Raw genomic sequence first — 13,807 nt, 5'->3', positions numbered from 1 at the left:
TACAAAAAAGATAGGGCATTTACCTTTCAAACCAGAGGACCTGGGACTCTGGCACAAAATAGAGAAGTTGTCTGTTTAGAGGGGATGCAAATAGAGCTATCTGAGGAATACCTCACTGGTGGACAATGTCCAGAAACACATTCCTTTGAAGCATCCATTCAAGGACCTGCTCAGAATGTCTGCCACAACATTTTGACCTGAAGGAATGTAAACTGCCTGAAGAGTTACTTGATACTGGACCACAAGATCCTACACAGAGTGCCAACTGGCAAAGAAGATAATTACCCCCCACCCCACCCCCATTTGTTTACATATCACATCACTGTGGTATAGTCTGTAAATACCTTGAGAGGTCCTGGCGAGAAAAGAATATGAAAAGCCTGAAGCACCAGCAGAAGAGATGTCATCTCTTTGACACTGATGTGCTCTTTCTGCTGAAGAGGTGACCACACCCCCTGCACTTTAGGGGAGCCAAAAACTGCTCCCCATCCCACGTCTGAAGAGTCTGTGAACAGCTCTGGAGAAGGATGGGTGGGATGAAAAGGGAACCTTGGATTTAGAGAACTGCTGGATCCACCAATGAAGTTCCTTCTTGAAACAAGGCAGAAGGGGAATTACAAAGTCTAGGGGATGCACATGCTGAAACCAAACTAACTTCAGAAACCAACGAAACATTCTCATGTGGAGTTTGGCCAGAGAGAGCATAGGGATGGTGGATGCCATGAACCCCAGAGGTCTCAGAAACTCCCTGGCTGTAACAGAGGCCACAGGAAAAAGAGACTGATGGAAGGAAATAACTGTCAAGGCCTTGGGAGGAGGCAGGGATGCCAGCATAGACACCATCTGGATCCTGCACCCCACAAATAAACATGGTCTTGAGAAGGAGTCAAAAAAGACTTTTTGAAGTTTATTATGAACCCCAGACTTTGCAGAAGGGAAATGGCAAAATTAAGATTTTGCAACAGGAACTCTGAAGAGGATGCCTGAAATAGGAGGTCTTCCAAATAAGGAAATACTTGGATTCCCTGAATCCTGCAAAAAGGAGTCACAGGAGTGAGGCATTTGTTGAATACCCTTGTGACAGTAGAAAGGCCAAAAGGCAAAGCAGAGAACTGAAAATGCCAGGAAGCAACAGGGAAATGTAAAAACGTCCTAAAAAGGAAATGGAGATAAGCATACTTGAGATCCAGACACACCATATAAGCCTGAGGAAGCAAGAGAGGGAACAAAGTCTGAAGGGAAAACATTTGAAAGGAAGGCACCTCCAGAAAAGTGTTTATATGAGAGAGGTTTAGAATTGGTCTCCAAATACCCTCGTTTCTGGATACCAGAAACATCCTGGAATAAAACTCCTCTCGCTTTGGGACACGGGCACCTCTTGAATAGTACCCTGAGCCAAAAGGTCCTGAACCACTTCGAGAAGAGAGTTGTTCCCAAAGGAGCTGAGGAACACCCATAAAAGGGTGAAGGGATTTCCAAACAATAAAATACCTCTTGTAAATAATGGACAGGACCCAGGAATCCTGAGTAATCTGTAGCCAAACAAGGAGAGAGAGAGGTGAAAAGAAAGAGGAAAGTGGCTGGGAAGAACAGGACAGTTAGACAGCACCTGGTTTATCTGTTAAAAAAGACCTCTGAGGCACTGAAGCCCTAGCAGGAGGGGTCCACTTGCCACTCTTTTTACACTTAGTAGGAGGGCAACATTGCCTGCAAACAAAGACTGGCTTATTGGGGTAATTTCTCTGAAAATTAGGCACAGGAGAAACAAACATGTTTAAGTTCCTCTAAAGCTTTGTCCTTATCCCGAAGGGGCTCAAACAAAGCAGCAGCTTCACCAAACAAGTGTTTATTATTAAGAGGGGAGTCTGACAACTTAGCCTTAACATCCTCAGGCAAAGGTTGAAGCTGAAGCCAGGAATACCTCCTCTTCACTGGCCCAAAAGCAGCAGCCCTAGACGAAGCATCTGCTGCATCATAACTACACTTGATGGAATGATGAGCTACCTGGAAGGAAATCTCTAATAGGGAAACAGCAAAAGTTTTACCCTCAGAGTCTGGAAAATCAGAAATAACTTGACAAACCTGGGATAGGAGAGCCAACAAATACCTGGTCATATGGGTCTGATAATTAACATCCCTAAAAGCCAAAGTAGCAGATGTGTAATCCTTCTTGCCTAGCCTTTCCCTGGTCCTGCTATCTTTATCAAAGGGCATTAACTTGGGAGATGGAAGCAATTGAGACAGGTTGCCCGAAGCTGCAGACACCACCAAGGTGATCAGCAAAAGGACACTTGTACAAAAATGTACAGTCCCTCAGGCTCCCCATAGAATTTCTCAGGTTTTTTTTTTGGGGGGGAGCAGGGTGCTGAGAGTCTGCAGTCTTAGAAGCATTAGAAAATGCATCCAGAAAGGCAGTCAAAACAAGAACAGCAGAAGGTTTAGGAGAATCCATCTGCAGCAACTCATAGTATCTTTTAGGTACCTCAGAAACCTGAGCACAATCCCATTTAAAGAATGCCATCATCCTGCAGATCATGTCCCCAAAATAAATCTCTTCAAAGGGAGTGCCAGGACTGGTAGATTCCTCTACAGCTGATCCACTGTACAAAGGAGAGGAAATCTGAAATGAATAAGCAAGGGATTCCTCATCAGAATCTAGCTTCTCCTCAGAGAAATCCTGTTGCCTGGGTCTTTTAAGGGGAGCAGAGGACCAAGGGGGTGCTGGAACAGACACTTCCTGAGAAGGTTTCAATGCCATCAAAGCACTAAAAAAAATCATGACTGAAAGACTGCCATTCACTTTGCAGATCCTTAGCAGCAGGAGTGATGTGTTTGGTATTTTGCATCCCCACTGGCCTCCAACCTGGTCACGGCAAAGGAATCCAAAGATAAAGCCTAACAAACCTCCCGCATTCACTCACCTTGGGACAGACATGGCAAAGCCTGAAGAGCAAAACATTCCTGCCTAGGCTTCTTGGCCTCCTCCTTCACTGATGGCTGTCCCTTGGGGTGGGAAGTTCCTTCCATTATGTTTTTGCATGAAGCTTAAGATGCTGATTTTCAAGATAGAGAGCTAAAGAAGAGTCTCTACTATGAACGGTTTTAGGTACAAAGGCCTGACAGATGGAACAGGATGTAAGGTCATGCAAGGAGCCTAAGCAAAAAAAGACAGTGGATGTGGCAGGCTTTATGGGGAATCTGTCTCCCATACTGTCATTTACTCTTCTTGGATGACATGAAACCCAACAAGCAATAATAAAAAAGCCAAGTAAAAAGAAACCCCACCATGGCACTTATCTGTAATGGCTTGGTGAACCAGCAGTGTAACAGGCATTCAGACTGACTATCAAGTGATGGCATTTGGACTGGCGGATAAGAAGTTATGAGGACGGTATGTCCAGACATTACCTTTATGCCCAACTCTATGCAAGAAGCATACATGTGACATACGGCTTACCTTAAAGCAATCTAAAGGCTTTGGTATATTGACCAGACGTTGGGCCACCCTTAGCAGGGGATCCCTAATGTTATGAATATTGCAACCATGAAATGGAAGGACATAAGTAGATGTCCTTCTCTTCATTACTGCAGCATTCTTTACTAAAGGGGTCTCCTGCCAATCACAGCTCAATGTCCAGCTAGTATTCCAAAGCCTTAGGTTGTTATAGGGATGTCATATATCACATCACATGTATGCTCCCTGCTCACAGAGTAGGGCACAAAGGTGATGTACAGATGTCCAACTTCAGAAATGAGGAGCCCCAGGAGGAACAACAGTCCAAGGAAAAAGAGGAACATGTGCATCCAGAAAGGAATAAAATGGAGAAAAAAGAAAAGTGAGAGGAGGGAGGGAGCAAATACTGCAGAATTGAAGAGACAGACATCTACTATTACGGTAAAATTTTGAACAACTGTACTATGTCCTTTTATATCACTGTTGCAGTATTCTTTATTAAACGGAGAGTACAAAAGCTCAAGAGGAAAGTTGGGAGGAGGAAGGCCCAGAAGAGCTCTCCAGAAAACCAAGAAGGATATCTCTGGCAAAGCCAGCCCTTGCCCTGGAAACAATGTTCAGTTTGTAATGCTTATGGAAAGTGTGGGCAGCGAACCGAGTTACAGCCCCAAGGATGGAATTGGTATCCAATCCTTTGAAAAGAGCACCAGACGAAGCCACAGCCCTGGTAGAATGAGCCTTAACAGAAGAGAGGCATTTCCCATGAAAAGAGTAACAAAAAGAAATGGCTTTAGAGATCCAGGGAGAAACGGTTTGCTTAGAAACAACTAAACCTAAACACCTAGGATGAAAAGAAACAAAAACTTGCTCAGATTTACCAACGGTTTTAGTCTTGTGCAAATATTATCAGAGTTGTCTATGCAAATCCAAGGTCTGAAGAACCTTCTCACTGGCAGATTGAGAAGAAGGTACAAAGGTAGGCAAATTAATAGACTGATTAAGAAACAACTCATTAACCACCTTGGGCATAAAATGATTAGTATAAACAGACACCCTGTCCCTATGTAAAACTAAAAAAAGAGGTACCGAAGCTGCAGGCTCAAAAGGAGCCCGAGTCAGTTTTTCGAGAAGATAATGAAGGTCCCGGGAAGGAGGAATAGGCTTCTTGGGGGGAGGGGGCTAATGTGAAGAACGCGTTTAAGAAATTGTTTGTCTTCAAACCTAGAAGTCAAAGGAGGAGTGAAAGGCAGACAAGCAGAAATAGCTGAAAGGTGGGTTTTAATTGAAGAATATGCCAACCCAGCACTGAGCAATTCACACAAATAAGAGAGAGCCAAAGGAATTTCCAAAGAAAGTGGTCCAGGTTATGAGCAAGGCAGCAGAAAGAAAATCTGTTCCAGTTGGGCAAATAAGATATTCTGGTAGCGGGTTTCCTGGCCTCCTACAAAACCGAAGCACGTCCTCAAAAAATAAGGTACCTAAAAGGGATCAAAACCCTATCACCCACAGTGTCAGTTAAAGAGTGGATAAGTGTGGATGGATGAGAGACCCGCTTTTCTTGTGTGAGTAGGACCACCCTGTCAGACAACTTGCTGTGATTGCCATTGACTAAGTGCAAAAGAAGAGGGAACTGATGCTATCTGGGTCAAAAGGGGATCACCAACAACATTTTGGGAGAGTCTTGTTCTATCTTGAACAGGACCCTTAGTATGAGAGGAAGGGGAGGGAAAGCATAAAGAAACATCCCCTTCCAGAGAAAGAGAGGGCATCCACCATTGAAGCCAGAGGGCATGGGACTCTGGTGCAAAAGAGAGGAAGTCTTCTGTTCAGTAGGGAGGCAAAAAGATCTACTTGAGTACCCCACTGGTGGACAATGTCCAGAAACACATCTCTCTGAAGTATCCACGCGTGTCTATGTTACAAACCTGCTCAGAGAGTCTGTCGTGTCACTATGTTCTACTCCAAGGGAGTGCCTGAAGAGTGACTTGATACTGGGCAGCTAGATCCCAAACGTCAACAGCTAGTCTGCATACGAGGTAAGACAGTGTAACCCCTTGCTTGTTGATGTACCACATAACTGTAGTATTGTCTGTAAAGATCTTGAGATGATCTGGGAGAAACAGAGAATGGAAGGGTAAGAGGGTGCTCTCATTTTCTTGAGATTGATATAGTCTGCCCAGTGATGAACTTACTAAAGGGCCCTGAACCTTCAGAGGACTGAAAGAAGCACTCCACCCTATGTCTGAGGCATCTGAAAATAGGTCCTGAGAGGGAAGTGGTGACTGAAAAGGAAGACCCAGATTGAGAGAGAGCCGGTGGATCCACCACCAAAGCTCTAGCTTGAGGCATGTAAGAAGAAAATCCAGAAAATCCAAAGGATGAGAATGTTGAAGCCAAACTGATTTCAGGAACCACTGAAGTTTCCTCATATAGAGCCTGGCTAGCGGAAGCATTGGGAGAGTGGAGGCCATATAACCCAGGGCCCTGAGATACTCCCTGACAGAGACCGAGACCAGAGGGAGAAGAGTCTGAAAACAAGGAATTAGAGTCAGAGCCTTGGGATCCAGCAGGAATGCCAGCATATGAATGGTCTGCAGCCTAGTAAAACATGATACTGAAAAGGAGGGAGGAAGGACTTTTGGAAATTCACAGTAAATCCCAGACTCTGCAGATGGCAAATAGCATAACGAAGGTGACAGGGTAGAGTCCTTAGAGAAGAAGCCTGAATAAGCAGGTTGTCCAGGTAGGGAAACATTTGAATCCCCCTCATCCTGCAAAAGGCAGTCACAGTAGAGAGACTTTAGGTGAAGACCCTTGGGACAGTAGTAAGGTCAAAGGGCAAAGCACAGAAATGAAAATGTAAGAAAAACAGAAATGCAAACATTTTCTCAAAAGGAGATGAATAGGCATCCTTGAGATCCAGAGTGACCAAGAAAGCCTAAGGAAGAATAGGAAACATGGTCTGGAGAGAACATTCAGAAGGCAGGAATTTTCAGAAAGATGTTGAGCTGTGAAAGATCCAGGATGGGTCCCCTTGAATAGAACTATTTCCCTCTTTGAGAAGCAGGCACCGCTTGGATGGTGCCTTAAGACAACAAACTCTGGAGCACATCTGGAAAAAGGGCACTTGTTCTTCAGGAGGTTGAGGAATGCCCAGAAAAGGAGGAAGGGATTTCCACATCATGAAATACCCCTGACGAATGATGGACAGAACCCAAGGATTCTGAGTGATCCTTAATCAATTGTGAAGGGAGAGGGAAAGATGAAAGTATAAAGGAACCTGATTTTGAGAGGAGGGAAGAAGACAGTCAGACAGAACCTGGCTTGTCTGCAAAAGGAGGCTTCTGAGTAGTGGGAGTTGGCAGACTTAGCAGAAGGAGCCCTCCTAGAACCCTTTTTACCCATGAAAGGATGAGAAGACTGTCTACGAGCAAAGGCAGATTTAGAAGGATAATTCTTTTGAAATTCAGGAATAGGGGAAACAAAATTGTGTTCCAATTCCTGTATAGCCTTACACTTCTCTTGGAGATTTAAAAAGCTCAGCAGCAACAGAACCAGAGAGATTTTTATCATCAAGAGGAGCATCCATAATTTAGCCTCATCATCATCAGGCAAGGACTGAAGTCGAAGCCAGGAATAATGCCTCAAGACAGAGCCAAAGGCAGCAGCTCTAGAAGGAGTATCAGTTGCATTACAACTGCACTTACTGGAATCACGGGCCACCTGAGAAGTCCCCAACAGTGAAATGGCTGAAGCTTTTCCTTTAAAGTCTGGAAGATCTAAAATAACCTAAGAAGTCTGAGAAAAAAGGGGAGAGAAAGACAGACTCCCGGAGGGAAGCTTTAAATCGATAAAAGCATTAAATAAATACTGTGTGAAATCCTGCTAGTCATGCTGATGATCTTTAGGAACGGGAAATATGCTTAGTCTTCCATTTCCTTTTCAAAGGGATATCAGCCTTAAATATCTTAGGGGGTTCATACCCCCTCCAACACTCAATCAGCATAGTGGGAATCTCCTCCTTAACAAGAATCTGTGGAACACCCCTAGGCTCTTCGGATATAATCAGCCGTAGTTCCTCCTGAACATCCGAAATGGACGTCTGTAGAGCCTCCGAGGATATGCGAGAAGACAGGTCCATGCTGGCCTCCAAATCAGTCAAGGCAAAAAATCTGACTGAAGAAGTGAGCAATCCTCCAGGCTTTCATCAGCCTCAAGAGAGACATCTGACCTAACTTTCTTGGTCTCCTCCTTTACAGACAGCTGACCCTCGGGCCCGGAAGATTCTGCCATTGTACTTTTAACACAACAATTTAAGACACTGGTTCTGTAGGTAAATAGCTAGAGGGAGGATATGACTATGCAGAGTTTTAGGGATAAACAGGCCAAGATATATGGTCGTGAGAAGCAATCAAGCAAAAAACACTGCTCATGATGGTTCTTAAGGGGAATCTGTCTCCCCTTTCTGGAAGACATGTAATCCAACAACAACAAAGAAAAGAAGATAAGAAAAATTCCAATGGGGCACATATCAGGAAATGGACTGGTAACCAGCAGATGAAACAGCCTTCAGACCGATGATCAGAGATGGCATTTGGACTGGCTGCAAAGAAGTTCTGAGGTTTGGACATCTGTACTTCACCTTTATGCCCTACATCGTGAGCAGGGAGCATGTGTGTGACATATATATAACAATATTATCACAACTTAAGGCTTTGGTATACTGGCCAGATATCGGGCTGCCTTTGGCACGGGAACCCTTTAGTAAAGAACACTGCAGCAGTCATATGGAAGGATATCGAAGGTGACAACTTGGGAGGTATTTGCCCCACAGACTCCCTTAGTTAAATATACTAATTGTGCAAGCATGCAACAGTGGAGGAAAAAAAAACACATCAGTTACTGCTTCCATTCAAACATAAAATGGGTCTATATTACCATGTCGAAAGACGTGTTCGCCGAACATATCTTAATCACCATGGAAATACTGACTTGTCAAAAATCCGAACGGCAAAGTTCACGAACTTTTTTCCCAGGGGATAAAAATCGCTCAGCCATACAGTAAAAAAACACACTTTCAAAACAAACAATGTGCAGGGCTGTGCCCCCTACAACCCTCTTAACTAAATATACCAACTCCAAGATCACACTACAGTGGGGAAAAGGGAAAATTCATGATAAAGGACGAGCGATTTTTTTCCCCTGGGAAAAAAATTTGCTAACTCGGCCGTTCGGGTTTTTGACAATTTGATATTTCTGTGTCGATTAAGACATGTTCGGCAAACATGTTTTTTGACATGGTAATATAGACCCACATAAAACACAGCAACACTGACGCTCTGTAGACCTTATCAATCATGATTCAGTCAAGTGTGATTTCAGATAAATGAGATGATCTATTTTGTTCAGTCCTCAGTGATTTAGGGAAATGTGATTCAGTTGAATGAACTAGTTCTAGTACCATATATGATGTGTGTGTGTGTGTGTGTGTGTGTGTGTGTGTGTGTGTGTGTGTGTGTTTTTTAGTTTATTTGCTAATCAGACTTAGAATCAACAGCTCATTTTACTAATTAATTAAAATTTGCTGCCATATCTAATTAATCAGCATTAGCAAACATTAAAACTAATTAGGCTAATTAGATTTCCAATTAGCAAATTACTGCCGATTGTCTTAACTTACAACTTGTCAGTCCAAGTGTTCAACTTGAAAACAATTGAGTCTAATGTCAAATCATACAAGTTACAGTATATCTAAGCACGTTTATCTAAATAATCAACTGCACAGTAAAACATATTAAAAAAAAATAAAATAGTAAAATCATCAAACAGTAATGTTCATCAATTGGTCTCTGTTGCACTTAGCAATGACAAGCAACTCCAGTGATGTATCACTAATTCTACTTCGCCTAGCTGAAGCAATGTAGCCAGCCAGCTGCAATGAAAACCCTTTCAATGTTTGCTGAAGTAACAGGTATACAGTGGTGCTTAAGATGACACTTGTATAAGGCTGGAAATTATTCTTGGCAGCAATGCCCCTCCAGTAGACTAGCGTCTCCAAGCTGCTGCTTGGTGATGACAAATATAATGCCAATTCTGATTCACGCTATTTGTTGGTGTGCTGTTGTTTTCCATCATGTACGAAAACAGGATGTCCTGCTGTGAAGCTGATGGTTATTGCTGTAGTATTTGCGCATGGGTGACTTCTTCTGCAGGTAGTCAATGTTTATATGATTGACTTAGTACTTGCAACTCAGTCAATAATGTCTGGCATGCTGTGTTGCTGTCACCTGTATCTGTTGTCCACCTCAGTTTGAATCGTGGATCCACAGCTGTGGCAATCACGCAATGTGCCTGGCGAAACACAATCACATCTGTTGCTCAATAGTGTCGGTAGAATCTGACTACTCGTCACAACAACTTCAGACTGCAGGCAAACAGTAGCTACTTCAAACAGACTCAAGAGCTGCTGCATTTCTCATAGTACAGCAAAGTCAGTTGATCTGAGAGTAATTCTGAATGGCAGAATATCGCAAATTCGCTGAAGGGTTCCTTCATGCTGTGATTTGATCTTTATTGCTGAAATCATTCACAGTTTACTATTCCATTGTACACTGTTCAGCAAGTCTGGAGTGAGCTACCAACTGCAAAGTGTGTGCCATGCACGCATAGTGCATAGCTACTGGACTGCTACCCTCTTCTTCAAGTCATTCCCAATCAACTGGAACATGTTCCACCTCTTGTCCTGCTTCATCTTTATCATCTTCCTCCTCATCTGCAAATATCATGTTAACAAGCTTCAGGAATGCCTTCACCATGTTGGCAGCATTATCTGTGACTATTCTGACAACTGTCGTCCAACTTGTGAATTATTTTATAACAGACTGATAAATTACAGAATGTTTTCTGCTGTATGTGAGCCCGTAAACCTCTTCATGCTCATCAGTTGGGTTTCTGTCTTCTGGTTGTGTATGAATGACAGGCTTACTCCGAAGTAGCCATGCATACACCAACTGGGCCATATATCAGCTTGGGCACAGCAATATTGAGAATCGTTCATCATCTTCCCAATTTTTTTCCCGTGTCTGCACTGATCATGAACTTGCATGGTAAACTTTGCTCTGGTTCAAATATGATATGACGGTTGGACAACACTCATTAGAAAACAAAATCCTTCTTTTTCGACCAGACTCAAAGGAAACACATCTAGCATGACAAATCTGATGACAGCATCATCGACTATGTCGCTCGAAATGCTTTGTGACGACAGACGAAAATATTTAGTCAGGAAACAAATACCATCCAGATCCTGTTGTGGGTTCTTCCTTTTCATGACTCCTTCTGCCTCATAAGTGCTGTATTTGCCAGGATTACATAGCTTTGAGTGACATACAAAATTAGAAGTCACCCTTGATGGCTTCCAATCACCGGTAATTCTTTTCTTGTAGACCTTTCATGCTCCAGAAATTCACGTTTTATTACTGTTTATAACATTTAGTTTAAAATCAGTTAAAAAAAAAAAAAAAAAAAAAAAAAAAAAGTTGCAACATTATCCAGTATTTCTTGAACAAAGTCTGCCATGTTTACAATCAAACTAAACAGTAAACAGGAACCAGAAGATGGAAGTTATAAGCGGTGTAGGTAACTAGTGTGCTTTGGAGCTGAAACTGGAATGGGTTTGCTGATATGGCAAGATGGCAAGTTAACACACTGTTAAATTACTACATTTCAATCACTGGTAAATACATAACCAAAACTTGTGCGATTTTATTTCAGTTGTAAAATATATCTAATTAAGCTTCTACTTAAACCATTTTAATTAGAATTAATTCAAAACACCGAATTAGAATTAGATGGTGTATTCATTAATTAGAATTAAAATTACTGCATTTTCTAATTAGCTAATCATAATTAGCTAACTAATTAGACAACACTGGTGTGTGTGTGGGTGTGCATTCAAAGCTCTTGTGTATTTTGTCTTTAAATGTTGAAGTTTTTGTGTGCATTTGAATTTTACAGATTATATATATATATATATATATATATATATATATATATATATATATATAAATATATATATATATATATATATATATATATATTATCACACACACACAAACACATATGATGGATGAAATCCTGAGTAAATTTCTGCACATTTCCAAGGAGAGAGATGCAAAGCTTTTTTAGATAATATATTTGGACGCTTTTGGAATGCCAGAAGTTGATGACATTAGATTTTGTCCATTTTACAAGGCTCACTGTAATTATACTTTTTCTTTCCTTTGAAGTAAGATGGGTGGCAAGCTCTCAGACAGCAAAATTAAGACATCTGTACAGGTCACGGCTAGCTGTGGCAAAATTGTCAGTCCATTACTTTTTTCTTCCATTGTCTTTTGATCAAAACCTAAGCACACTTCAGAGTCCTGATGTCTGCAGTCTCCTTTCAGAAGGCATGACTGACATTTCTTGAAGTGCCACACGCTCTCTAGCCAGGACAGTCAGGTTCACTGCTATTCAACTGCTTTCACATATTGTGCTTTCTGTAGTCATTCATATGCTTACTGTTTTCATTTCTGAATTAATGAGGTTTCATTCTTTCACTTTAAAGTAAGTTGTGCAGTGTTCTCTTTTAATATCTAGGGTAGAAGAGCATGCGTGGGGGGGGGGGTGGATGCGTGAAAACAGAAAAACAGCAGTTGATCTGGACACAGTAGCCAAGCAACACTGTTTTGTAGAGAGCTGGCCACTGTGTAATGGTCATGTGACATTCTGGATCTGTATGTGTGTGCAACTATTGCATACATGGAGTAACAGAACTGTGGAGCAAAGCTGGAATGACACTAGCTTTAAGCTTTACTTGGGGGATAGTGGTGTCAGTAAAATGGGCATGCTGCAACATCGCTGAGGTGTCCTGAGCTGATATGTGCCAATACTTTTTTTACACCTCTTAGCCATTACAACACTGTTTTGGGGAGAAGATGAGGGAGTTAAAGCTCCAATGTTCACTCACACGTACAATGTGTATGTGTGCATGTGTGGGTGCGTCTGTTAGTCAAAGTGTAACAGACAGCAAGATTTGTAGCTGTATACTAACAAGTGGTAATGTGAAGGGTAACAGGTGTCATAACATTGCATTTGGAGACAAGTGTAGTGACACTGAACAAACATATTTGCTCACATTACCCATGCATCATTGTTTTGTGTGTCTGTGTCTGAGGTGTAAAAGAACTATCGAGCAAATCTGTACTGACACCTGCTTGCTGCCCTGCTGAGGGGGACACTTGTGTTAAGTGCAGTGGACTAGCTCCAGAAGGTAGGGATGGGAGTCCCGAGCTGACATCCATCAATCGTTTTCATTTGCCAAAGCCATTACAGTAGTGTTTTGCAGAAAGGTGGGGAAAGTCTCAAAGCTGACTAGTATGTTGTGTGGGTGGCTTTGTGTTTGTGGGGACAGGAGGTGTGCTGTAAGAGTGGTATGAATGTTATGCATTGTGAAATGGAGAGATTATGAGTACAATTATTTTGAGTGCCTTGTTTGGTGTATGGTGTCACTGCTATAGCTGCTGGCACTGTTTTAATACATATGTCATGAAGTATGTACTTACCTGTCGGATTTGGGATGGTTGCAGTAAAGAACAGATGGAGAGTTTCAGATCGCTTAAAAGTGTACCTCACGAGTGTCCCTAATTTTGACTTATTCTTTACACCACTCATTAATGGCATGGGTGCCAAAACCCTCACAGACAAAGCAAGGGAAGTCCAAATGGGCAGCCCCTAAACAATAGGCACACTGGTCATGTGCATCCTAGCAGAGAAGTTTGCACCCACAGTCTACACATTTTTTGCTATCCAGGAATGGTGGCAAATGAAATCTGAGGTAGCACTGATGTGTGAGGGACTATGGATAGAGGAGGTGGAGCTCAATGGGCTGAAGTCTATGGAATGTGTCCAGTATCTGAGAATCGGATACGATAACCCCACACGTTGAATACAGAAGGAAGAGACAACATCAGATTCCAAGTTTCACAGCTATAAATCAGAGAAAATGTACTGCATTAAATAACACACTCCTGCAGCATCTAAATGCATCACATTATTAGCAAAATGTACACATTTTCCTGAACATATCAATGTAGTGATGGGATGACTGTTCAGCAGTATGCTGTTTTTACAGAAGTAGAATACAGAGCTCCTACCAACTTCAAATTATGTTATGAGACCACAAGAGGTATGACAGTAATAATATATGGCAAAATTTTGCAAAAGATCAAAGCTTTCTAAAATAAATACATTTGTTTTATCAAAGTAACACCACATTGCAACTCAAATGTGGAATATTAATACAGCACTCAA

The 13,807-nt window shown here is 42.0% G+C and overlaps 1 protein-coding gene across 2 annotated transcripts in view; it reads right to left on the bottom strand.

Annotated features, from left to right (window-relative positions):
* CEP152 (centrosomal protein 152) overlaps window positions 1-13,807 on the bottom strand; it is a 2,961,597-nt gene that overhangs the window by 161,765 nt on the left and 2,786,025 nt on the right. The window lies entirely within an intron of this gene.

This window comes from Protopterus annectens, chromosome 7.part0 (genome assembly GCF_019279795.1).
Source record: "Protopterus annectens isolate FY-2018-M chromosome 7.part0, PAN1.0, whole genome shotgun sequence".
Classification (NCBI taxonomy): Eukaryota; Metazoa; Chordata; order Ceratodontiformes; family Protopteridae; genus Protopterus; species Protopterus annectens.
This window is presented reverse-complemented; position numbering and strand designations above follow the sequence as displayed.